The 22,905-nt window shown below is 49.9% G+C and overlaps 1 protein-coding gene across 4 annotated transcripts in view; it reads left to right on the top strand.

Moving 5' to 3' along the window:
- The window catches only part of INSR (insulin receptor), a 127,771-nt gene that overhangs the window by 47,569 nt on the left and 57,297 nt on the right, over positions 1-22,905 (top strand). The gene's annotated exons all lie outside the window — the stretch shown is intronic.

Raw genomic sequence — 22,905 nt, forward strand, 5'->3', positions numbered from 1 at the left:
CCTCAGGACCCCTGTAGGAGGCCTGTCTCTAGATAGAAGTGGGTCAAAAGCCTCAAAAGGGTTGATATGAGGGGATTTGGAGTTACACTCAGAGCCCCTCAAGCTTTTCAGTTTGGACTTGCGCTGCCGTCCACCCTCCAGCTTGTCATTCCCTTATTGCCTTATTCTGGAAGGGTTTTCTCCTCCTGTGTGTAGGAAACCGCTATCCATATGTTAGTTGTTGTTGCTTTTTAACAAACTGTAGAAATGATCCCTGAAAGTATAGTTTTTGTTGTTGTTTATTGAATAGTTCTATGCTTTTCACACATATCGGGGGTTCACTTTTGCTGAGAGGCGAGACTGTGACAAGTAACCCAAGTTACTTGTTACCCAAGTTACAAGTTACCAAGTCGACCTTGGGTGTCGAACGGCCCATGTCACAGATTGGACGTCATATATATTTCCTTGGTCTTGGGGGAATCTGGCATTAGAACCCCTTACTCTAAACCATCAATCTTTGGATTTCTTCTTGCCTTCATGTCACAACTAAAATGATTGTAAAACGATCATAAAATACCTTCTATGTAATTCTTCCTTCCTAGCTTTTGAAAGCACCCCGGTTTTGTTTGTTCTTCTTGTAATGTAGAAAATGTAACCAAACTTCAGGAAAGAAAAAGGAGGGGAAGAAAAAGAAAAGAAAAAAAAAAAACCAAACAAACCAGACTTGGAAGCTCTGTGTGGGTTTTATTGTGGGTTTTATTGTGGAGCGACAAGTCTGTAAACTGATCCGGAGAGAAGTGGCATCTTGGTAATATTTCCTTGTATCCTTCCACTTTTCCAAGGGTTCCTTTGTATTCTTAGACATGTCTTACGATTTTTGTTCAGACAGAATGTGAGTCTTACGAGCACCATTCTTTTTTTTTTTTTTTTAAAGATTTTATTTATTTATTTGAGAGAGAGACAGCGAAAGAGAGCATGAGCGAGGAGAAGGTCAAGAGAGAGAAGCAGACTCCCCATGGAGCTGGGAGTCCGATGCGGGACTCGATCCCGGGATTCCAGGATCATGACCTGAGCCGAAGGCAGTCGTCCAACCAACTGAGCCACCCAGGCGTCCCTACGAGCACCATTCTTAGGCTGACTGGCTTTCTCTCTGTCTCTCCATCGCTCTGTTAACCATCCATCTAACTCTCCATCTGTCCCTCCATCTATCTGTTTATCATCTGTCCATTCACTCATTGGTCTGTCTATCTCATCCATTCATCCATCTACCCACCCACTCACCTACCCGACCCACTCTCTGCCCGTTCTCTTTATTTCGCACCCGTTCTTTCATCTACCCATCCATCTGCGTACCTTTTCATCCACCTGCTTATCTGTCTGTCTGTCTAACGAGGGAGAGATTTTGAAAAAGCATGAAGTGAGGTAATTTTCCAGAAGAAGGGACTGGGATCACGTGTTCTCTGTTCACTGCTCCTTCACTAAATACGTACGAATTCTGAAAGCCATGGAGTTGATTTCCTGTGATTTTCCAACTCTGTAATCATAGCACCTGCAGATTATGACGATTTGCGGCGCTTTGCCAGTCATTATGCCGGTCACACGGCAGGCACTTTGAGAACAGCGTTATGGGACAGAGTTGCACGTGATCAGCCGGGCTCACTCCTCATTGGACTGGGACACTTCAATTGTTTTACTGCAGAGGATAATTATATAATTGTTAAGACTCTTGACCTTCCTGTTTTTAGCCTCCTTTAGTAGATGGGGTGTGATCATGACCTTTTGACTATCTCATATATCCAAGAGGCACGACTGGTGTTTGTTGATCAGGACGGCAGTTTCAATGTGTTGAGCTGTTAAGCAGTTAAACTCACCTTGAAGTTCCCAACCTGGTTTCCAAGCAGGGTGGAGTGTTGCTTTGTCCCCTCCTGCTGGTTGGTTGTCACCTCCTTCATTCGGGAGCACCTTTTCCGTGGAGGGTTATGCCCACGGTGGGCTTCAGACCTGGGAACTCTTGGGAGCCTTGTGTCTTCCGCGGGGGTTAGGGTAGGTCTTGGAAACTGCCCTGCATAATGGTAACCAGAGAGAGGCTGACTTTGTGAGCAGGACCCACTGGGGACCCAGAGACGTGTTTCTTGTGCCCTGAGAGGGGCCCCAGGTTTGGGACAGTGTGGTCCAGATTTGCTAGGGTTTGCTTTTCCAGGTGATGCACCCTCATTCCTCTGCTGAAACAGAACCTTAGAGTGATGGTGTAGGTCTCAGACTACCTCCTTCCAGGTATGATAAACAGAAAAACGCCTTCCAGAGCACAGTGTTAAATAGTGGCGGCACAGGTCGGTTTTCAGGGATAATAACTCCAAAGCCTAACCGAAATGCTCGTGTGGCTGTCGGGGTCTTCACGGAGGCAGGCTGTCGTTCCAGTCCGCGACCCCGCGGGGCTGAGAGCGGACACTGTTGCGTAACTGACCAGAGGGTACAAAGTACCCGCAGGTCCTCTTGGTGCGGAGGGTTGCTCAGCATCCCAAATCGGGTTCTGAGCTGGCTAGAGTGGGTACCGAGCCCTGACATGCTCTGGAGAACGCACGTCCGCTTCAGGCAGACACGCAAGTGCCCGCCCCATGACGACAACTCAGCCCCTTTACGTCGCTGCTCCCTTTGTCCTAGACAGGCTGGGTGCCTTTTTTTTTTTTTTTTTTTTTGATTTTCTGACCTTCCCCATTGCTTCTTGTTCCCTGGCCTTCTGATCTTTTACCCCAAGCCTAGGGAGCATAAAGGCGAGGCGTATATGCTGGAATAGCCAAGCTGTTCCAACAGCATCCGTGTTTACCCCTTCAAGTGTCAAAGGCACAGGGGACGTGATGGCTGGTGTCGAGGGGAAGGGCTTCCTGGGGACGCTGCGGCCAGCGCTCCTTCTTTCATTGGTTTCCAAGGTAAGATTGGAACTGTTTACTGAAGGAAATTAGTGTAATAAGTCTCCTCTGGCATATATTTCCAGTGTCCAAGTAGACCTGCTGAGATATTGCTCAAGAGTAGCAGAAGGGGGCGTGGGGGGATGGGGGAGCGGGAGGCATGCGTCACGTCCGCCTGAGGCGTATTTATCCGCATTTTTGCAATATGGAAACCTGTTTGGAATGTGGGTGTATGGGGGAAAATCTGGGCTGGTTTCTAGGATTTATCTCTTCTTTGGGCATTGAACAAAATTTTAAAAAAAATTTTAAAGATTTTTTTTTTTTTTTTTTTTTTTTTAATTTGAGAGAGATAGCGAGCATGAGAGAGAGAGAGCACAGGTAGGTAGGGAGGGGCAGAGGGAGAGGGAGAAGCAGACTCCCCACCGAGTAGAGAGCCCGATAACAGGCTCCATTCTAGGACCCTGTGGTCTTGACCTGAGCTGAAGGCACACGCTTAATGGAGTGAGCCACCCAGGCACCCCCCCCATTTTTTTTTTTTTAATTTCAATTTTTTTTTTCTTTTAGTGTCATAGCCAGGCAAGACTTTTCTCCTTAATTTGTGTCAAAGTTAGGGAAGTTAGAGATGTTTAGATCTTGGTTTTGACGCGGTTGAGAGGGGGATCTTCTCATGCCAAGCAGAGTTTCTCTGCCTCTGCACTTCGGGCGTTCAAGGCCAGCCCGTTCTCTGTGTGGTGGGGGCTGCCCTGCGCCCTGTGGGGTGCCGAGCCACATCCCTGGCCTCCCCTGTCCCTAGACTGGTGACAGTCATAAATGTCTGCAGACGTGGGCTGAGGGGGAGTGGGCAGAGCCGTCCCCTGTTTGAGAACCACTGGACGGGGACCATGGCATCTGGTGGAGGGAGGGCATTCCAGAGTTTTCTCCTTTTCATGGCAAAATGGAAACGCAGAGCCAGCAGCTGTCAGCCACGTGGGAGTAGAATCAGTGGTTTGGCATCGCAGGGCTGCCTGCTGACGGCAACCACATCTCCACCCCAGGGGGACCAAAGAATCCGAGGAAATGTGATTACAGTCCCCAATGGGTGGGTTTATGGATTTCCTGGGTGCCATGCTTGGGAGAGGACCAGGCCGTGGGGAGCAGCACAGACAGGTTACCACCCTCTTGGATGCTGTCTTGTAAACACCTGGTCCGTCACATTGTAGACTGGAAAAGCACAGGGCGCGATGCAGGTTGGTTTGGTTGGATGAAGAGCCATGGAAGGGGACGTTCAGCGTTTCCCCCTGGGGGTGCTGCTTCACACACAGTAGGGCAGAATGAAAAAGGAATCACCTTACGCCTCTGATGGCGACTGGCCCACAGCGACATTTCGCTGTGGCTCGGCCACTCACTAGCTGTGTGACCACAGGCAGGTTGCTTAAGCTCTCTGTGCCTTGGTTTTCTCATCTGTGAAATGGGGATAATAGTAGTGCCTGAGGTTGTTGAGAGGAGTAGGTGACATGGTTAGAAAGGTCCTTGGCATGCAGGAAAGCCCCATCTAGGTGTCAGGCAGCATGTGGGGACAGACTGTCCTTTCTTCTGCTACCTTGGTGGGGTGTCGCCTCTCTCCACATCAGCTGCGACCTCCGCACCCTCCTCCCCGACCTCTGCAGCTTCTCCTGTTGTTGGTCAGCTGGCCAACTTAGAGACAAGTGCAGCCTGGCCGTTGAACGGAGTCTGGAGTCTTCTTTCTGTGCAGTCCTGTGTGTCTGTGAGAAAGGCCCGGGGTTTATTTGTGCAGAAGCCCCCTGTGGCCGGTTAGCCAGGACCATCTCCGCTTTCAGACACGAGCCTCATCAAAACACCCTCCGCTATATTTAACCACAGTGTGCCTCCTCGGGACCACACGTCTTTGGGCTCCTTTGCCCCGTGCAGGGTACTGGCTGAGACCTTCGTCCTCCGGTGGCGACAGTGTCTTTCTTTGTGCATTCTTGCTTCTCTGGTCGAGATGTGGCTTGGTCGCCTGGATTGGGGCCGTCGGCAAGGCTCCTGGGCTTCACGGAGGCTCCTTGTCCCCACAGCGGAAGACTTGGCTGTACACTCTGGCTGCCCGGCACCTTTGAGCTGCCCATGAATGGGTTTTCAGAGCTTCTCTTGTTTACTTCACTGCACGCCTCTCTGTGGGCTCTTGTGAAATCATCGGGAGAGGAAAAGCCAAGTGGAAAACAGCCTTGCTCGGTGTCAGGGCTTGAGGGTGATGGGGAGAGACCGAAATGGAGATTTGCATGAACTGGCTTGCACATGTTACAAGATTTTATCTGTGTGTGTGTGTGTGTGTGTGTGTGTCTCTCTCTCTCTCTCTCTCTCTCTCTCTGCTCTGGTGGTTCAGAGAAAGGAAATAGGGAACTCCGGGTCTAAAGAAGGGTGAGGATAGATAACAGATATAGCAAATTAAGGGCCCTGGAGCACCTGGGAACACCCCAAAGCCATTATTTATTAGGCACCATTCACCAGATACAGGACCCTCCTAACTGTCAGAAGGGGTAGGTTTTGAGCCTAAAGTCTGGCTTCAGAAATCCAGCCTTTCCTGCTCTACTCTGCCTTAATGGGGGAAGGGACCTTTTATATTGGGATTTGAAGGTTGAATAGGAGTTCGATGAAGAAGAAACACATTCTGTACTGACTTTGGTCCCCTGTTCATCCTAGAATTGGCCAGAAGCAAATACCTTGAAGGCCATAATTGGATGACTGGGGTGACCAACTCACCTGGCTTTCCGAGGGCTTTCTCAGTTTTAGGAAGCTCTGCTTCCTGGGAAACCCACCAGTCCCAGGCAAACCAGAACTGTTGGTCTCCCTAGGTTTCACCCAGCAGCAGAATTTTACACCAGAGCCTGGACACCCACTGAATTCCCTTTAACGCATCCCCAACAATGCTCATCTCTCACAATGCTCCCTTATTTCTTCCTGCTGAGGTTCTTTCCCTCAAGCCTCCAATTCTTGGTTTGGGTGAGAATGAAAGGTAATTAATGCTTGCAGTGAGCTAATAAGCAAAGGGCGGGGCACCCGACAACCCGTTTTGGTTTTAGCTGTTGCCATTTTAGCTCTCTTTGCCCTCTTTGTCTGCATCGGAGTGGGCACCCGTCCCTGAAGCGGGTGGGCTTCCTTGTACTGTCTTCTGAGGGAGCATAGTCACTCCAGCCTGGCTCTCCCCAAGGACATGCTTCCCAAGAGCCAAGTGTGGGCATAGTCCCCATCAGTTCGGGAAGCCACATGGCATGCTGGAGTTCTGGGGCAGCGTGGGAGTGTCGAGTGTCAGGTCTTAGCAGAGTAAGTAGGAAACAGGTTCAGGGTTAGATTCAGGGCCAAGGCAACTGAAGGTCATCAGAGGTCGGACATCTGTGTTCGGCTGCAGCCCAGAAGGTCAGGCTGGACCAGATGTTAGTTGAGTCCCTTTTCCTTCCAGCGGCTGCTACCATCTTTCCGTTACCTTGCTACTGTCCGCTGAGCACCAGTCACCCCACTCATTCATTTTTATGTACTTATCAAGATTTTATTTATTTATTTTAGAGAGAGTGTGGGAGCGCGGGGAGGGGCTGCAGGAGACAGCGAATGTCAAGCAGACTCCCTGTTGGGCGTACAGCCTGATGTGCTCCCCCCACCCCCCGAATTTCACAGAGACCCTAAGCTCACAACCTGAGCCGAAATCAAGAGTCGCCACGCAGGCGCCCCAGCCCTGTTCATCTATTGAGGACGCCGGCCCAGACACTAGCCCACCCTGGACTCGGATAGAGCCTCCTGCAGGAAAATGATAGCCATGAATATTCATGGGGTGCTGAGGATGTGCCAGGCACAAGGCTGAGCGTCCCCACCACTTTCCCTTAAAATGCGGCCGTGGGCTGCGGGAACCTGTTCCTGTTTTTATCAGAATTCCCAACCAGGCTGGGTCTTGTGGTTTGAACATGTCCTGGAAGGAAGACAGGGAAGCAGAAATGGGGAATGTTATCGGGATAGGAGGCTCAGTATTTGGGGGGGGGCTCGCTGACACTCGGAGTCCCAGTGAAGTGGGAGCAGAGAAAGGGGGATTGTGCGAGCAGATGTGGGTCGTGGTGGCGGCAGCTGCCTGCTCTGCCCGCATGGAGAATCTGGGAGATGATTGTGGTGGTTCGGTTGTGATTCTTTCCCCCAGATTTAGACAGTGACACAGAGGACAAATACGAGGACCCATGACCTTCCCCGTGTCCTCGCTGGAAGCATCTGACACTGCCCAAGAGGCCTGGGCGTGCCTGAGCTCACTGGTGTTCACGTTAACATACATGGCCTGGAGCCCCATAGTCCTGGGTTCGAATTCTGCCTCTCTTGCTTCCATGCTGTGTGACCTTGGGATCCACTTAACATCTCTGTTTTGTTCTGTGTATCAGTGAGATGATTGGATCTGCCTCATGTGGGTGCTGAGTGGGTTACACGGGGCAGTGTCCACAGATCCCTTAGCACTGAGCTGCATCCTGTTATTTCTCTTTCAGCTCTAGTAATGGTGGGTTGAAAACCCCCCAACTTTGGCCCATCTGTAGAGAAGATCATTTTTTTTTTTTTTTTTTTTTTTTAAAAATCCTGGGTAGGCTCGGTAGGGAGGAATGAAGACCTCTAGCCAGGTTAGCGAGACCTGGCTCTGTGACCTTGGGGAGGCTTTTAACTTTTAACTTGAGTGCTGACGGCTAGTTCCCTCTGGTCGGGCAGCAGCGGCCCAGGTGTCTTGAGGTCTCTTTTGCCTCCAACTTCTTGGTTCGTGTTCTCTAAACGTTCGTGGAGGGCGGCACAGGTGAAACATGACCCAGACCCTGTTTTCTCAGGCACTGCGGTGGACCCAAGTGAAAGGACCTTGGAAGAAAGGGGTTCTGGACCAGCAGAGGGAAGGAGGTTCACTGCTTCCTACCCTTCTGGGTGGCGGGTAGAGGAGTGTTTCTCCTTCTGCCTGGTTTGCTTCTTACACTGAATTCCCCTCCTTTGGAATTATACATACTTTGATTACAAAGAGAAAACACCGTCATGGGGTTGATATCCTTGAAAGGAGCTGATTTATATCCCGTTTGGCTGGGCTGTTATTAGCCGACTGGCCTGGGTTCTAGAAAGTTCAAGAGCCTATGTCCTATGTATCAGCCATTGTTCCTTTAAAAAAACCCACATTCACAGGCACCTCTTCCAGAATGACTTCTCAGGCTTATAGAATTCTCTGTTCTTGGTCCCATTTTAACTCCTAGGTTTTTCCTGTAACTAGGACTGTTGGAGACTTTTACTTTTGTAATAGGATATATAACAGTAGCATCTTCTGTTTATCGAGAACTTCTGATTTTCTAGGACCTGGGTTAGTCACTCTCTGTGTGTCAGCATGTTTAATCTTCTAACCAACTGTTATGTAGGGATTGTTATTCATTAACCCCTGTTTACAGATGGGGAAACTGAGGCCCAAGGATGTTGGCTCACTTGCCTGATGTCACATAAGGGCAAAGTTGGTCATTGACCTTGGGTCTGCCGGACCTCGCGGTCTGAGCTGCTCTGGTTCTGTCCTGCTTCACGTGGATTGGGAGACGCATGAGACCCCTTGTGTCCCTATAGCCCAGCCCAAGCCCAACCAGGGAAGGAGTGTGTGTGGCTTGCCTGGGGGTCCTGTGATCATCACAGTTCCCACCTGTTGTGTTGGTGATCGTGGGCAGAAAGGCAGCACTTGAAGATCCACGCAGGGAAGTGGAAGGAATTTACTGGAATGCAGGAGGTACTGGCAGAAAGTCAGAATTAAGAATCCTGAATTTGAAGACTCTACAGTGTGAGCATTAAAAGTTCTAATTCTGGGGGTGCCTGGGTGGCGTAGTCATTAAGCATCTGCCTTTGGCTCAGGTCATGATCCCAGGGTCCTGGGATTGAGCCCCGAATCAGGCTCCCTGCTCAGTGGGAAGCCTGCTTCTCCCTCTCTCCCATTCCCCCTGCTTGTGTTCTGTCTCACGGTGTCTCTCTCCTTCAAATAAATAAATAAAATCTTAAAAAAAAAAAAATTCTAACTCTGGAGCCAGACTGCCTGGGTTCAAATCCTGCTTCCACCCACCATGCCCTTGATGAGTGACCCCGAGCAGCTGCTGTTCCTTTACAAAATAAGGATAAGTTTGTACCTGTGGTGGTTAGCCGGAGGATGCAGACCTCTTACTACAATGCCTGGCATGGGGTTGGCTACCATTAGTGCTCTTGGGTGTGTGTGTATGTGTGTGTGTGTGTGTGTGTGTGTTAAAACATACATAACATGAAATTCATCATTTCAGCCATTTTAAAGTGTCCAGTGGCATTAAGTACATTCATATTATTGTGCAATCATCCCCATGTCTATATCTAGAACTTTCCATCTCCCCAAACGGAGACTCTGTCCCCATGAAGTATGGGCTCCCCACCCCCTGCCCAGGCTCCCACCATCTCCTCTCTGTCCCTGTGAACAGGACTTTCCTGGGGACCTCCTGGGAGCAGGGTCCTGCAGGATGTGTCCTTCTGGGTCTGGCTCCTCTCACTGAGCTCAGTGTCCTGGGGCCTCTCCACAGCATGGCAGGGGTCAGAGTTCCTTCCTTTGTCTAGCTGAATAATATTCCAGCGAATGGATGGGTCCTAGTGTGTTTATCCATTTATCCATCAGTGGTGAGTCTTGGGTTTTCTTTCTTTCTTTTCTTTTTAAAGATTTATTTATTTTAGAGCGCAAGAGGGAGAGGGAGAGAGAATCTCAAGCAGACTCTGCGAGGAGTGCAGACCTGGACCTGGGGCTCCGAGCTTGTGACCCCGAGGGTGTGCCCTGAGCTGAAACCAAGAGTCAGATGCTCAACCAAAAGCCCCCCAGGCGCCCACGTCCTGGGTTTTAAAAGCCACTTTCGCACTGACATTTTGTGCATGTGTGCCCTGGTCACGGACAGCGGATAGGTTTCCCATCACACGTATGTCCAGTAGGAAGCCTGGTTTTCCATCTCCGGGCTGGGTGTGTCATCTGTCGAACTTGTCTATGAGAAATGAGAAAATCCAACCCACTTCACAAATGGTTGTCGGGATGGAATGAAACTAGGCATGTGCCCTTGCTCTGAACAAGTCAGACAAATAGACCTGCGAGGGTGTACTCTTTCCCCTCACACGGTGGCTCTATTTAACTTGCTGTTTGACTTCTGTTTCAGTCTTGCCCTGCTGCCTTTGGCATGTCGATGTTGCTTTCTTTGTGACTGCCTTCAGCAGCCCATGCATGGGGCTGTGGGTTACCCAACTTGAAAGGTGTACAAATCCTTTGCTTCTGAAATCAGCCTCTCTGAGACTGTCTCTGTCTCGATCCATTAAAACCCCATAAAGGAGGTCGGATCCTGAGCATTGCCCGGTGAGAGAAACAAAAAGGAAAATGGACTTAAGTTTAATACTAACTAACTCTTTGCAGGATTCATGGAGGGTGGGTTCTCGCAGGGCCCTGTAGTGGTTTCAGGAATCCTCAGCGTTGTTCCAAGTCTCACTTTTGAAATGGAGCTGGGAAAGGACCCTCACTGCTGGCCTGGGGCTCCCCTGTGCTTCAGGGGTTCTTGGAGGGTCCATGGCTGGTGGGGGCTGGCAGACAGGGGCACAGAAGATGGAAACTTCTCTCTGGTTCTGCCTGTCCACATGCTGATGTGATGAGGGCAGTGGCAACGGAACAAGGTCTGGCACATGGTAGATCCTCAGCAAAACGACAGGTGGATGATGCAGTGGATTGCGCATGCGTGGGCAGATTAATGCTGCGGATTGCGCGTGCGTGTGTGGGTTAATTTGGTGGGTTGCGCATGCGTATAAAGGTTGATGCCATGGATTGCGCGTGCGGGTTAACACGGTGGATTGCGCGTGCGTGTACAGGTTGATGCCGTGGATTGCGTGTGTGTGCAGGTTAATTTAGTGGATTGCGCATGCGTATAAAGGTTGATGCCATGGATTGCGCGTGCAGGTTAACACGGTGGATTGCGCGTGCGTGTACAGTTGATGCCGTGGATTGCGCATGCATGCGCAGGTTGAGAGCAGAGCTAGAGACAGGAGACATGGCTTGTGGGGACTCTAGAAACTGAGGTGTGACCAGGGGGTGGGGTGGGGTGCTGGAGCCTCTGCAGCTGTACCTCAGTGCTGGGTGGACAAACTTCAGGATTTCAGCTCCATTTACTTTTCAGATTTCCTTCTGTCTTGGCCACAGGTCACGCTCTAAGGCAGGGGTTCTCACTGGACAGTGACTGTAGGGATATCTGGGGCCATTTGTGGTTATCATGACTGGAGGAGGGAGGGCGCTACTGGCGTCTAGAGGGTGGAGGCCAGGGATGCAGCTCAGCATCCTCCCTCGCTCAGGACGCCCCCCCCCCCCGCCCCCGACCCTCATGACTGAGAATACTTGGGCTTCTGATGTCTGCTTGTGCCGAGGTGGAGAAACCCTGGTCCAAGACAACAGTGAGGGTGGACTTGTCAGCCCCAGGTTGACTCTGGATCTCCCAAATCTGTGACTTGGGAAAGCTCCGCAGAGTTCCCAGGTGTGCGCTTGGCAAGGAAGGAGACCCTGGCAGGTGGTCGCGTCCTGCCTCAGACACACCAGTACTCTCTGCAAAGCTCTGTTCAGCAGAAGACGTGTTTGGTGCCTCTTGCCCATGGTATCTCTCCTGATAAGCTTTGTGGATTGTTCCGGATTGTGTTGATGGGGGGCAGCTTTGTCCTCTGCGGCTACTGGCCGGGTAGTGCTCTGTTGGTGGGAGAGGCGGCAGCTGCCCAGCTTGTTACTCAGCTCCGTACCTGCTTGTGTATGCTTCGGTTCAGAGGGTCACTGGATTGTGTGCTTTCCTTTTGTTGTTAGTCAATTTAATTTGTTACTAATAATAAAATCCGGAACTTACCTGGCCCTGAAGCCCCAGGTCATGGAGAAAGCTTGGTGGCCTGCCGTCCTTTTCAGAGGCTGCTTTGGAAAAAGCAGAGGGTGGAGCAAAATTGTCCCCTGTTCCAAGACAGGAACATTTCCTGAAAACTGAATTTGCTTTATTGGTGACTAAACCAGCAGCTCGATCCCAAGGATTCAGTTTCTCTAGAATTATCTGGTTATATCAAGGACAGATTGAGGTCTCTGGATAGGGACACAAAATTTAAGGCGGCACCAAAAATATTCAGTAATTTAATGCTGTATTAAAAAATCAAATTTAGGGCACCTGGGTGGCTCAGTGGGTTAAGCCGCTGCCTTCGGCTCAGGTCATGATCTCAGGGTCCTGGGATCGAGTCCCGCATCGGGCTCTCTGCTCAGCGGGGAGCCTGCTTCCTCCTCTCTCTGCCTGCCTCTCTGCTTACTTGTGATTTCTCTCTGTCAAATAAATAAATAAAATCTTTAAAAAAAAATAAAAAATCAAATTTAAAGCCAAAATATTTACAAAGAATAATATTTCAGAATTTTAAAAAAATGATTTTTTTGAGAGAGTGTGCACACACGTGAATGAGCTGAGGAGGACAGGCAGAGGCAGAGGGAGAGGGTGAGAAAATCCTAGGTGGGCTCCATGCTGATTGTGGGGCCCGATATGGGGCTCGATCTCACGACCTTGAGATCACAGCCCGAGCCGATATCAAGAGTCTGACGCTTAACTGACTGAGCCACCCAGGCACTCCAGAACTTCAAAATTGTAAATAAAAATGGGATCTGACCCTACTCCCTTCCCCCCAGTCTTGCTCCCGTTGAATCTTGGTTTTCATTTTGGTATTTGGTGCACCAAATTAAATTTTTGGCCTTAATTTTGGTTTTAAAAAATACTGTTAATTTTGATTTTTTGGCTTTAATTTTGATTTTTTAATTTTTTTTTTAAGATTTTATTTATTTATTTGACAGAGAGAAATCACAAGTAGATGGAGAAGCAGGCAGAGAGAGAGAGAGGGAAGCAGGCTCTCTGCCGAGCAGAGAGCCCGATGAGGGACTCGATCGCAGGACCCTGAGATCATGACCTGAGCCGAAGGCAGTGGCTTAACCCACTGAGCCACCCAGGCGCCCTTTAATTTTGATTTTTAAAAATACTGTTTGTCCTGAGGACTGTGGGCTTTGGTACCCCATTACATTTGTGCCTGAGGGGAGTGCCTCATTTGCCCTACCCTGGTCCCAGATCGGGGAGGCTGGGTCATTTTCTCAGACTGTTCTATAGATGGGGAAACTGAAGCCCATGGAGGCTGGGTTTCTATCCTGGGGTCAGAGCCAGCAAGCTGGGGCAGGGCCTTGAGCCTGAGCAGTCGGACTCCAGAATCCAAACTTTTCTGGCCTTTACCTTCTTCTTGACTTCCTAACTTTGTATTTCGGGAGGCGAGGGTTTCTCCTGCTTATTTACAGGTAGGAGACACCCCTGTTTCTTTTTGGCTTTTATCTTGAATTAAATCATGGCAACATGGATTTTGCAGCACCGTCACTTAAGTGCTCAAACCGTCAGATTACTACCTGTGTCTTTTTTTTTTCTTTTACTTAAAATTGTTTTTATCATGGTGAATTATATATAGCGTAAAATTTACCATCTAAACCATTGTTAAGTGTACAGCTCACTGGTGTTCAGCACACTCACACTGTCGTGCAACTACCCCCACCATCCGTCTCCAGAACTTTCCATCTCCCCAGACTGAGACTCTGTTTCCATGAAGCATGGACTCCCCACCCCTCCCCCACCTCATCCCTCCCACCATCTACCTTCTGCCTCTGTGGATGGGGCTTCTTTGGGGACCTCCTGGGAGTGGGGTCCTGCAGTATCTGTCCTTCTGTGTCTGGCTTCTGTCACCAAGCATAATGTCCCTAGGTTCATTCATATTATAGCAGGTGTCAGAATGTCCTTCCTTTTTAGAACTGAATAATACTCCCGTGTGTGCATGTTTTTGTGTGTTTACTTATACATTTATATTTATATCTGTCTAATCGCATGTGGTTTATCTATTCAACCAATTTTTAGTTCTCTTATTTTTTTTTAGATTTAAAAATTTTTAAATTTTTAAAAAAGATTTTATTTATTTATTTGACAGACAGAGATCACAGGTAGGTGGCGGGTGGGGCGGGGAGTAGGCTCCCTGCTGAGCAGAGAGCCCTATGCAGGGCTCCATCCCCAGACCCTGGCATCGTGACCTGAGCCAAAGGCAGAGGCTTTAACACATTGAGCTACCCAGGTACCCCTTCAGCCGATTTTTTTGAAAAGCATATTATACATGCAATTGTCAACCCCCTTAAAGAGGTGCACCAGCTAAAGTAAGGTCCTTCTGCGCCTCCCCTATCCCCAGAGGCAATCACTCCTCCGAGTTTCATGTTCACCCCAGAGAGGAATTGTATGCACATGTGTGTGGACGCTGCTCACGTCTGCCTGGCCCTGTTTTTGAATGAATACACTCTCCTCACTGCTCTGTGCCTTGGCTTTCTACCTTAATGGCATTTCTTGGAAGTCTTCTGCATCTTTTTCTTTTGTGGCCCCGTCATTTGGAAGGGACTTGTCCGGTCGGCAAGCGGTGGACATTTCCAACCCTTTGTTGTTAGAAACAGCAAAGCAAGTCGGCTGTCCTTGTACTTGAAACGGCACAGAGTTTTTTTCGAGGTGGTGCCTTCCGGAGTGCTGAGGACATCCTAGCTCTTGCTCTTGAACTGAAGGAGGGTGGGTAAAGTAGTATTCGAAGAGGGGGTGATGCAGAACGTTCTGTATTTGAGCTTGTAGGTTATTCACACGTTATTTTTATCCTCAAACCCACATGGATCTTTTATGGGGTAAAACATAACTTTTATAGACTGGATCTTGACACTTGCATACATTGAAGAGCAGAAGCTAGAGGTTTCAGGTAAATGTCTGGTTCCTTTGGGCTGTCAGGGGGGAGGTGTGAGTTATATAGTCATTGCTCCCTGCACAGTGTACTTGCAGCAACTGAGTCCTCGTTATTACCTAGGTGATGCCCGGGCACAGGTGGGTTTGCGGGCACCCCCAGGTGGGTTCCTGGGCACCCCCAGGTGTGGGCCGTTTTACCCTCAGCGCTCTGCCTGGTCTCACCTGTCCCCAAGGTTGTACCCTTAACCTTGCTTGCATGCTCCATTGGAAGATTCCAGCGCAGACACAATGGCGAACAGTAGAACCCCATAAACCGGGTTTGCTTCGGTGCAGTCCTGTTGCTGAGGAACACTGGGCAAGCTGCACTCAGAAAACCGCAGCTGAACCCAGCCGCAGGGGCTTCCACGCACTCGTGCTCGTGCCTCTGGCATCAGCTGGCTCCTCCAGGCCCTCACGGGTGGCAGGTGGCATCAGCCCCACGCTCAGCCAGTCACCTACGAGGCCTCAGTCTTGCTGCCTCCAGGCTTAGGGCTGGCCCCATGCTCACTGTGGCTGGGCAGAGAGCTCCCACCCTGGGCATGTGAGGACGTTCTTAAAAGCAGGAGCCACTGTTTTATAGCTTTTACTCTTTGCTGGCTGCTGGTGTGGGACAGTGGATAAAAAACAGAGGGTCCAGCTCTCATGCAGCCTATTCTCAGTGGGCCTGGTGTTCAGGAAACACGTCCACAGACCGGTGGACAAGGTAATTTTGGGTTGCCGATAAGTCCTAGGAAGGAATGATGTCCGGGTGACAAGGCCGGCCAGGGTGAGTGGGGGCTTCATTAGGTAGAGAGGTCGGGGAGCCCCTTCGCGGGGAAGCTGCTGTGGGAGGCACTGGGGAGCAAAGTGGCTTCTAGGTGGTTGGAACTGCATGTGCAAAGGCCCTGGTGATTTTTTTTTTTTTTTTTTTTTTAAAGGAATTGATTTGTATTGCCTGGGCTTTGAGTGCCACAAGTGAGGCCCAGAGTGAACCGTAGAGCAACTCTGCGAATCGGGTGGCCCGGGTGATCTTCCATTTTACAAGAGGGGGAATGGGCTCCGAGAGGTCAAGATGCTTGCCTGGGAGCCTGGAGTTGGCAGGTGGCAGGTGGCAGACTCCACCTTGGACCTGATTCTCTGCCCCGAGCTTCTGGCCACCGGCATGCATACCCTGAGTTGATGGCCATGTGGGGCTTAAGGACAGCCCTGCCTCCCACCCCTCCATCAGACCATCTCTGTTGGCTCAGTAGCTGCGTCCTCCTCTCGTCCCAGGAGGGGTCTCTAGCTCTGGCTTTTGTGGGCCAGCACTTATCTTGGCTACTTCCCACCCCTTTTGCCCTAGAGCTGTGGCCGTTGGTTTCTCACACATGTGACAGTTGTTCTCGGAAGCTAGTCAAGGTTATGATGCCGTGTGTGTGTGTGTGTGTGTGTGTGTGTGAGAGAGAGAGAGAGAGAGAGAGAGAGACACCCCATTTTCCTAATGCAGAGTTTCTATTTGGGTACCTGCTGTTTAATTCTTCTTCTTCTTATTTTTTGGTTGCTAAGGAAAAATGCATTAATTTTTATCTTTGCATCCTGTGGAACTCTTTGTGAATAATGGGCAGCCCGGGGTAAGGGCTGCCAAGGAACAGATAGGAAGGAAATTTGGTGGGCTGGCGGGGGGATGTGTGTTTGAGAACCAAGGTGCACCTTTGATCTTCAAATGCCTCGGAGGGAATCTCCAAGTGAGCTGGGAGTGAGAGCGAGGGGTGTGCCCAGGAAGGTCAAAGCCGCACGCAGGCAGGTCTGGCCGGTGGCTCATAGGGCATGGGCACGGTGACATCTCAGAGGGGTGGCTGTCCGTGCCTGAGAGCAGTTCCAAGAAGTGGAGGTCTATGAGCCAAGTGTGAGGTGTTTTCCTGGGGGTGTGAGGGGCAGGTCTTCACCATAAGTCTGCTTGCAAGTCCACCCTCTCCCTGCCCCCTCTCTCCCCTCCCCCCATTCTCAGCCAGGCCAGGGAGGCCTAGCAGGGGGAGCCGCGTCTCCATTGAGACTGTGGGTTTGTTTCTCTGCAGGAGGAATTTCCTTCCCCAGCCTTTCTCAGTGTCCGTGTCTCTGTGTGTGTGTGAGAGAGAGAAGGGACGCAATTATGCATCTTGCTTTGGGTCTTACTCATTTCAAGTTTAAGCCCAAAGTCATTCAAGGCCCAAATTCCCAACCTTTCCCAGCATTCCATAATCACAGGCCTCGGGCAGGAATGTGCCCCAGAGCCCTCCAATTATGGTTTCCTTAGGGGGCTATTAAATCTCGATTTCTGAGAGGAAAATTGGGCATTCTCTGTTTTCCCTTTTAGTCTCCAGTGTTCTGCTACTGTGGGTGAGCTCTTCTAGAAGCTTCCAAGTGGTTTCAAAGGCTGTTTAGGTACCATAGGGAAGTGTGGTTAGTTTATGACGTTCTTGGGCTATAGAAAGAGCTCGTCATGGGTTCCATTGAGATCCCTGGATAATCATGTTGGCTCTTTCCTTTGGGGGAAGAAGTGAGTGTGGGGTTGATGGGAACGTGAAGAGACTGGATTTGGATCCGAAAGGACCCACAGAAGTGCCTGGCGAGGACCTTCCTGTGCTGGACATGGGGGACCTGGGGAGCATGGACAGCCCCAGTGTTTTCTGCCTTGGTCGCCTGCGTGGCCTTGGGCTACCTAGCACAGGGCATGGCAATGTTTGCACTGAGGGAACCGAATGGACACAGTGATGGGTGGAGCACAGTGACAGGCTGGGTTTCCAGGGTCAGCCATCCGTGCAGGGTCACCAGCGATCCCAAATCTCCGGCTGCCTCCCCTCCTCCACCCTTGCTCCATACTTAGCAGATTGAGAGTGAATGCACAAAAGTAAGGATGAACACACTTTCCCCGAGAATACTTTGGGGAGAGGGACGTGACGGTTTCTTGGGGCATATTTTAGATTTGGTCATTTAATCCATCCAATGCCTCCCAGCCAGTGCTTTGTAGGAGGTCCACTATTTTGCAGAGGAATCAGGGCTGACAGATGAGATGCCCGGTGTTGTTGCTGGTACTAAGGACACCTGTGAACCCCTTTCTTGGGCTCTGCAAGGGGCTGGATGCTGTGCAGGGCACGTTTCATGCATCATCCTGTCTGGTCCTCAGGCTCGCCCAAGCTGCTGTTACTGGTGCTTGTTGCCCGGTGTTGTTGCTGGTGCTGAGGATACCTGTGAACTCCTTTCTTGGGCTCAGCAAGGGGCTGGATGCTGTGCAGGGCACGTTTCATGCATCATCCTGTCTGGTCCTCAGGCTTGCCCAAGCTGCTGTTACTCTTCCCATGTATACCCACAGGGAAACTGAGGCACAGAACGCCAAATCCTGTGACCAGGAGATAGCATGCCTCCCCTCAAAAAAAAACCCCAGGTCTGCCTGAAGTCATAATTCTTCGTGCTCCATATTGGGGTGCTTTGAAGCTGCGGATCCCAAGGCTGACGAGGAAGCCTCCAGAGAGCAGATTTGGACAATGCAGAATTTCTCCCCCTCCTGTTCGTGATACAGCCCCAGTTCCAGTGCTGGTGGCTGAGGGTCTGGGATGCATGGGCGACTCTGAACAGCAGCTTGATTGCATGGTGAAGACGGGGAGGGAAGCCGTGGGGACTAAGGCAAGGCAGAGGAGTCCGCCAGAAGAGGGCATTTAGCTCTCTGGCTGTTCAGGGCAAGAAAGAAAGACTATAGGGTTCACGGGAATAACCCTCTGAGGAAATTGACAGCCCCTTGTGAACTGCGTGGAGTATCAGCATCGTCGGTAACTGAATGTTCTTGGTAGGTCACTAAACGTTCCCGGGCTCCCGAGCTGTTCTGTCTGTCTCCCCGAGAGGTGTGTGGAGCTGTGTCTGTTCTGTTCACCACCTTGTGTCCAGAGCTTAGCATGGTGCATGCGGCTCTGGGGGAGCACAGATCTGTGCACCGAGGGGACCCAAAGGAAGATGGTGGGAAGACTGGCAACACAATGTGTCTTGCTACCTAGTGAACTTTTAAATTAAGAAACGAGGAGTTCACAGGCAGGCAGCCTGCCTGTGAAGGTCAAAGGGGTTTCTAGGGCATCTCCACGGTGCAGAGAACAATCCACCTGTGACTAAATACTGGCTGGCGAGCGAGGGCATGGGTGTTGTTGGTCTTGGTGGGGAAGCAGTTTCTCCATGGTCCTAGCGTGCGTGCAAAAGAGCCCGGTAAGCTTTCTCTCCATCAGGAGAGAAGGTGACTTCTTTACGGTGTTGAGAAACTACGCATCTTTTTAAGATGATGCCTGGCCTCCAGGCTGATGGGAAGGCATTTCTGCAGCTCTGTTTTCCTTCATGTACTTTCCCCAAGTGTTTGCCCGGACTTGGCAGCGTAAACAGAGGCGGAGCCGGGAAGTGGCAGGTGTCTGGGCTGTTTGCTCAGGTAGATGAAGGGCTACAGACAGGGTCTCGAGAGTTAGTAAGTGAGGATCCAGTGGCAAAGGGGTAAAGCCATTCTTTTCTCTGGCTGAAATAAACATGGGCAGGACATGGGTTTTCCCCTAAATCAGAGAACTCCATTTCTTTTTTTTTTTCCCCTAATAGAACAGCAGTGTCCGAGGTAGACACACTTTCACGTCCCAAGAACAGCCATGGGGCTCTTGGCATGGAGATGACACAACGGAGCTTCTGGTCTTTGCTAGACAGAAAATAAAGCAGCCAAAACTGGCTTTAGGAACCAGCTCAATAAGGAAATAAGCTGAAAGTTTCCCTCTTTGGTCACAATGGAATTTGAACTAGGTGTCTTCTTTCTTCAAAGTAAACTTGATCCTACTTCGTGGTGTGTCTCTGCAGAAATGTAGTATGCTCTGCGGTTGACTTTTGTCCTTGAGAAATTGAGGAGATTTTCTTCATTCCTTGTCACTGTGTCTAAACTCTGTTAGCTCATGTGTGTAGAAGCTTCTAGGAAACTGGCTTCTGTTGACCTGCGTACATTCAAGACCACCGTGTACTTTGTTATTGAAAAGCCATCAGTCAGTCATGTGAGCGAACGGACCTTTTTATGGTTGAGATTGTCCCCAGGGAAACCCTCCTCGCAATTCAGACCTTGCACGGTGACGGATTTCAAACTCTGACATTCCCCATTTCTACTTCCTTGTTCCCATGGAGGCTGCAGTTCTCACTGTCTCTGCCTCGCCCCACTAGAAAATGGTCATACCTAATTCCAAAAATGACACACAGCACTCGACCATGTGTATAGATAGCGACAGAGAAAAATATGCAGAGAGTTCATGGCAAAAGGCATTAATTATTAGGGAGTGAAAGAGAGGTTTTGCATTGTGTGAAGGGACAATCTTTAGTGAGGGCCCACAAGCATAGTATCAGACTTCAGAGAGGAAATTGGAAGAAATACCAGAAGAATTGAGAAACCCTTGGGGAACCTCAAACATAGTCTCGATCATGGAGATAAACCTCAATTAGGCAACAAGGAGTTTGGATAGGATGTTTAATAAGATCATGGTAACAGAGGAGACTGAACTTTGTACTCTACAAATGATACACATTTGAAAGTACTCTTGGAATATTTAGAAAAATTAATCATCTGTTAAATCTCAAAAAAAAAAAAAAAAAAAGGAGCCCCAACACAGTCCAAAAAACACTAGCCCTAATCTTTTGCTGCAAAACGTTAAGTGGAAATTAATTTTTAAAAGCTTAACTGAACAGACATGCGAGACAAACTGTTACCATGTGATGAGGAAAAACAAAACAGAGCTCTTAACTTTGGTTAGGGAAGAGCTCAGTACTGTAAGGACAGACTCTTCAGAAGGCAGTAGAGTAGATGCAGAGACATATTCAGGGCCATAAGCGATCACCCACAGAAATCACAAAAATGACACAACAAATAATAGAACAGTTCTTTCCAGGAAGAAGGAAATGATGAATTAACAGGGACTAACTGATTTAGAAAACAAATAGAACTGACAAACTCAAGAGCTGGGTCTTTTAGAGCTATAATGCCCAATAAGGTAGCCACTGGCCACAGGAAAATTAATTGATTTGCAGTCACGTTGCCCAGATTTCCAGCGCTCAGTAGCTATAAGTGGCTAGTGAATTTGGACAGCACAGATACAGAACTTTTCTATCAATGCAGAAAGTATATAAGACAGTGCTGTTTTCCAAAGGACTTCTGAAATAATGTAACTAAGGGGGGAAAAGGGGGTGGGAGGACAAATATTGTAGAATTAAGAATGAAAAGAGAAATGTAAAACCCAGTAAAAATTATAGACCGCTCTGGTAATACTTTTGGGAATCTTACTGAAATAATTTCACTTAGTGTTTTAAGTGCTTATTTTATTAGACTGATCAGGACCTTGTGGAAGAAATTAAGGCTGTGATTTTGCCCCCAAGAGCAGCTATGCCTGAATCTCATAAATTGCCATTGTGAATTTCCAAATAGCCTTTAAAATTTACCTTGGCTCAAGAAGCCAAAAATCTGAGTAGGGGGAAACAACTTTTAAAAAGTGACCCTTAGAGTCCCTGCCTAACACATGTATGTGTTACGTACACAAATCAAGAAAACTTGAAAAATATCCACGACAAACAAACAGGGGTCCTTACACCTTGCAAGAGTGGGTTTTAGGACCAGGCTGGGGTGGACTGAGGAGGGACTTAGCAGATGTTGTGGACTCCACATGTCAAACCCAGGTCAGGGAAGTCTGAGCACCCAGCTTCTTTGTCCGTCTTTTGTCTTAAGATTCCGCAGCCGCCCAAGTTGGAAACTGGGGAACCATCTGGGAGAGAAGTCCCAAAGGCTCCACCTCCCTAGTGGTGTCCCAAGGCAGCCTCTTCCTTCCTGTCCCTTCTGCTCTTGGCTTCCTCAGCCGTCCACCAGAGAGCTAGAAAATTGTCCCAGACATGGGCCTGATGGTGTCTTTTCTAGTCGAAGCCCTTCTTTGGTTCTTCCTGGGGTGCAGAGTCCAAGCCCCGAGGCTCCCTAACTTCCCCGTCTGCCCTGACCTCCTCTGCCTCCTTCCCCTGTACTCTGCCCTTCATCAACTCTGAACTGTTCATAGTTGCCTAAAGGCAGCTTCCGATGATTCATGCATTTGCACACACTATCCCTCCCCCATGGGGTAAAGCCAGTCACCTGATCCCCCACCTTTTTTTCCCCCCCATGAGCTTTATTGTGTACCTACTGTGTGCATGGCTCTACGGCTCAGCATAAGACAGGTGAGGTCCTCCTTCCTTTCACAGGGCATATCAGGAGAGGAGAGACAGTGTCTCCATTCATTTCTGCGTACCAGTGCCAAGAAGGGGCGAGATCCAGGTGGGCCACAGTGGGGAGCAGGTAAATAAAACCCAGAGAACTCCATGATGCCACACTCAGCCCCATTCTCCTTGGGAGACCTGGGTTTGAGTTTTGGAGGAGCGGTTTGCTAGCTGAGTTGGCCTCAGCAAAGCTGTCTTTCTGTGCCTCAGAAGGAGATCATTGTTTTGAGTAGTAGGATTAATACCTTCCTAACTGATGTGGGTTGACCGTCCTATTCTGCAGGAGGAATGTACATTTTTAAACTATTCTTGGTGGGAGATGGTTAGAGATAATGCCCGTTCACTGCCTCGGTTTACTGAAATTGCAAATACACGCCGAGCACACAGGTCTGACGTTTTCAGATCTACAGGGAACACTGGCTGGAGGGCACCTCAAAAGTAGCCTGTAGATTTTCTTAAAAGTGTAATTTATGAGTATGGTCCTTAGTTTTCTGGGTGAGTGATGGGTGCAAGTCCTGGGGATAGGGTCTGAGAGAGCTGTGCCTCCAATTTGGGGAATTTTGCTGTGTGACCCTGGAGAGCCGCTCCCCCTCTCTGGGCCCCCAGCGAGTGAAGCCTGGGGCCAGGCCCTGCCACGCGGTGACCCGATCTCCTCCCGGGCACACGTCCAGCTCGCGAGCGGCCCAAGTGGTGCAGTGGCTGCTTGGGGCGGCCCTTACACTTGGCTTCGTCTTTTCTTGAACTTTCCCCAAAGTTCCATTCTGTGCAGGCCCGTCCTGCAGGGTCTGCATCCTCGGGAGGGCCCCCCACCCCCCAGCGCGGACTGCCTGGCGGCGGTCACGGCTGGAGCACCAGTCGGGCCGACCGAGCCCCGTGCGCCTGGGGGCGGGGCCAGAGCTCCGGCAACACGCCCGTCTATTGGCTGAGCGCGAGGGCGGCGCTGCGGCCACCGCCATCACCTGGCCCAG

The sequence above is a fragment of the Mustela lutreola genome, chromosome 2, assembly GCF_030435805.1.
Source record: "Mustela lutreola isolate mMusLut2 chromosome 2, mMusLut2.pri, whole genome shotgun sequence".
Taxonomy (NCBI): Eukaryota; Metazoa; Chordata; class Mammalia; order Carnivora; family Mustelidae; genus Mustela; species Mustela lutreola.